Below are 4,247 nucleotides of genomic sequence, written 5' to 3' on the forward strand. Positions count from 1 at the left end.
ATATTGAAGTACTGACCTCTCTCTCCTAGGTTAGTCAAGTTTTTAGGACTGTCAGACATCTGGAAGACGAAAGGTTCTATTGTTCTTCAAAGGAAGAGAAACACTGTGGTGGGAGGGGGTAAGTCTCTAAGATTTTACCAACATGAGTAGTAGTATAAAAATTGATACCCTGAGGTGGCCTATAGTTCCTAAGTACATTTCCAAGTACCTACATTCTCATGAGAAAGAACATACCATAAAAGCCAGTAGCCAACTGTGCTGAATAATAGAGAAATAAGCAAAAGACACTTGAGAAATATTGCTAAAAGCTTTTAATCCCTGGTCAGTTTGGAGATTTAAGAAGAAAGACATAGATGACAAATGAATCTTAAGAATCAAATGGTCATGTATGGTGATTAACATAACATAATAATTAAAAAAAGAGAATAAAAAAGAGAACAAAAAAGAATCAAATGATCTCTGCTATTCAACATAGTCCTAGAAGTACTAGCCACAGCAATCACACAACAAAAAGAACTAAAAGGCATCCAAATCAGCAAAGAAAAAGTCAAACTCTCACTCTTTGCAGATGATATGATACTTTATGTAGAAAACCCAAAAGACTCCACCCTAAAACTGCTAGAACTCATAGAGGAATTCAGTAAAGTGGCAGGATATAAAATCAATGCACAGAAATAAGTGGCATTCCTATACATGAACAACAAGACAGAAGAAAGAAATTAAGGAGTCGATCCCATTTACAACTGCACCCAAAACCGTAAGATACCTAGGAATAAATCTAACCAAAGAGGCAAAGAATCTGTACTCAGAAAACTATAGAATACTCATGAAAGAAATTGAGGATGACACAAAGAAATGGAAAAACGTTCCATGCTCATGGATTGGAAGAACAAATATTGTGAAAATGTCAATGCTACCCAGAGCAATCTACACATTTAATGCAATCCCTAACAAAATACCATCAGCTTTTTTCAAAGAAATGGAGCAAATAATCCTAAAACTTGTATGGAACCAGAAAAGACCCCGAATAGCCAGAGGAATGTTAAAAAAGGAAAGCAAAGCTGGGGGTATCACAATTCCGGACTTCAAGCTCTATTACAAAGCTGTAATCATGAAGACAGTATGGTACTGGCATAAAAACAGACACATAGATCAATGGAACAGAATACAGAGCCCAGAAATGGACCCTTAACTCTATGGTCAACTAATCTTTGACAAAGCAGGAAAGAATGTCCAATGGTGTTGGGAAATTGGACAGCCACATGCAGAAGAATGAAACTGGACCATTTCCTTACACCACACACAAAAATAGACTCAAAATGGTTGAAAGACCTAAATGTGAGACAGGAGTCCATCAAAATCCTAAAGGAGAACACAGGCAGCAACCTCTTTGACCTCAGCCGCAGCAACTTCTTCCTAGAAACATCGCCAAAGGCAAGGGAAGCAAGGGCAAAAATGAACTATTGGGACTTCATCAAGATAAAAAGCTTTTGCACAGCAAAGGAAACAGTCAACAAAACCAAAAGACAACCGACAGAATGGGAGAAGATATTTGCAAATGACATATCAGATAAAGGGCTAGTATCCAAAATCTATAAAGAACTTATCAAATTCAACACCCAAAGAACAAATAATCCAATCAAGAAATGGGCAGAAGACATGAACAGACAATTTTCCAAAGAAGACAACCAAATGGCCAACAGACACATGAAAAAGTGCTCAACATCACTCAACATCAGGGAAATCCAAATCAAAACCTCAATGAGATACCACCTCCCATCAGTCAGAATGGCTAAAATTAACAAGTCAGGAAACGACAGATGTTGGTGAGGATGCAGAGAAAGGGGAACCCTCTTACACTGTTGTTGGGAATGCAAGCTGGTGCAGCCACTCTGGAAAACAGTATGGAGGTTCCTCAAAAAGTTGAAAATAGAGTTACCCTACGACCCGCAATTGCACTACTGGGTATTTATCCCAAAGATACAAATGTAGTGATCCGAAGGGGTATGAGCACCCCAATGTTTATAGCAGCAATGTCCACAATAGCCAAACTATGGAAAGAGCCAAGACATCCATCAACAGATGAATGGATAAAGAAGATGTGGTGTGTATATATATATATACATATATATATATACACAATGGAATATTATGCAACCATAAAAAAAAACCTGAAATCTTGCCATTTGCAACAACGTGGATGGAACTAGAGGGTATTATGCTAAGTGAAATAAGTCAATCAGAGAAAGACAAGTATCATATGATCTCACTGATATGAGGAATTCTTAATCTCAGGAAACAAACTGAGGATTGCTGGAGTGGTGGGGGTGGGAGGGATTGTGTGGCTGGGTGATGGACACTGGGGAGGGTATGTGCTATGGTGAGTGCTGGGAATTGTGAAAGACTGATGAATCACAGACCTGTTCCTCTGAAACAAATAATACATTATATGTTAAAAAAAGAGAGAGAGGGAGAGAGAAGATAGTAGGAAGGGAAAAATCAAGGAGGGGAAATCGGAGGGGGAGACAAACCATGAGAGACTATGGACTCTGAGAAACAAACTGAGGGTTTTAGAGGGGAAGGGGGTGGAGGGATGGGTTAGCCCAGTGATTGGTATTAAGGAGGGCATGTATTGAATGGAGCACTGGTGTTATACGCAAACAATGAATCATGGAACACTACATCAAAAACTAATGATGTAATGTATGTTGACTAACATAATAAAATAAAATAAAAAAAGAATCAAATGGTCTTACTTCTCCAAAGAAGACATACAAAAGGTTAAGAGAGATATTAAAAAAATGTTCAACATCACTAGCCATCAGGGAAATATAAATCAAAACCACAATGAGATACCAGCTTATACCAGTTACAATGGCAAAAATTAACAAGACAGGAAACAAGTATTGGCAAGGATGTGGAGAAAGGGGAACCCTCTTACACTGTTGATGGGAATGCAAGCTGTTACAGCCACTCTGGAAAACAGTATGGAGGTTCCTCAAGACATTAAAAAATAGAGCTACCCTACGACCCAGCAATTGTACTACTAGGTATTTACCCCAAAGATACAGATGTAGTGAAAAGAAGAGGCACATGCACCCCAATGTTCATAGCAGCAATGTCCATAATAGCCAAACTGTGGAAGGAGCCGAGATGTCCTTCAACAGATGAATGGATAAAGAAGATGTGGTCCATATATACAATGGAATATTACTCAGCCATCAGAAAGGATGAATACTTACCATTTGCATCAACATGGATGGAACTGGAGGGGATTATGCTAAGTGAAATAAGTCAAGCAGAGAAAGACAATTATCATATGGTTTCACTCATGTGCAACATAAGGAATAGCGTGGAGGACCACAGGGAAGGGAGGGGAAACTGAATGGGAAGAAATCAGACAGGGAGACAAACCATGAGGCACTCTGGACTCTGGGAACCAAACTGAGGGTTACAGAAGCAAGGGGGTGGGGGGATGGGGTAACCAGGTGACGGGTATTAAGGAGGGCATGTGTGGTGATGAGCACTGGGTCTTATACACAACTAATGAATCATTGAACACTACATCAAAAACTAATGATGTACTATATGCTGGCTAATTGAACATAATAATAAATAAAAAAAGATTTAAAAAAAAGAATCAAATGGTCTTGTATTCCAATCCTAGCTCCATCATTTATAAACTATATGACCTCAGGAAAAGTGTCCCTATCTTCTGTTTGCACCTCAGTTCTGTCACCTATAATAACTGGAAAATATTGTGCTCATTTCAGCAGCAGATGTACTAAAATTGGAACAACACAGAAAAGACTAGCAAGGTCCCTGCATAAGGATGACACATAAATTGATGAAGCATTCCATATTTTTAAAAAAGTGGAAAATATCACTATCTACTTCATAAGGTATGATGTTTAAATGAGATAACATCTCTTTTAACAATACTTAATTTAGAATTTGGCTCACAGTAAGCATTAGATAAATGTTAGCTTTTATGTACTAGCAAAACACTAACAAATATATATGATATATATTATTGTGCACATGATAATACATATAACATGCATACAGAACATATGATTTAAATATATGTGTATATATAATTCACTTCTATAATTGAATAGGTACCATTCAGTTAATTTACAAAAGACAGATCGCCTAGACAAGATGATTCTTTAATCCAGGCAAGCAAATCCCTATTGAGAAGAGTCAATCCATAGGGAATATAGTCAATAATAGTATAACTTTGT

General features: G+C 37.6%; 1 non-coding gene across 1 annotated transcript; it reads left to right on the forward strand.

Moving 5' to 3' along the window:
• The first annotated feature begins 3,760 nt into the window (after window positions 1-3,760).
• LOC116631867 lies at window positions 3,761-3,867 on the forward strand. Its single transcript, XR_004299305.1, has one exon. It is a non-coding gene; the product is annotated as a U6 spliceosomal RNA (small nuclear RNA).
• Window positions 3,868-4,247: the final 380 nt, after the last annotated feature.

The sequence above is a fragment of the Phoca vitulina genome, unplaced genomic scaffold (assembly GCF_004348235.1).
Source record: "Phoca vitulina isolate PV1807 unplaced genomic scaffold, GSC_HSeal_1.0 scaffold5, whole genome shotgun sequence".
Taxonomy (NCBI): Eukaryota; Metazoa; Chordata; class Mammalia; order Carnivora; family Phocidae; genus Phoca; species Phoca vitulina.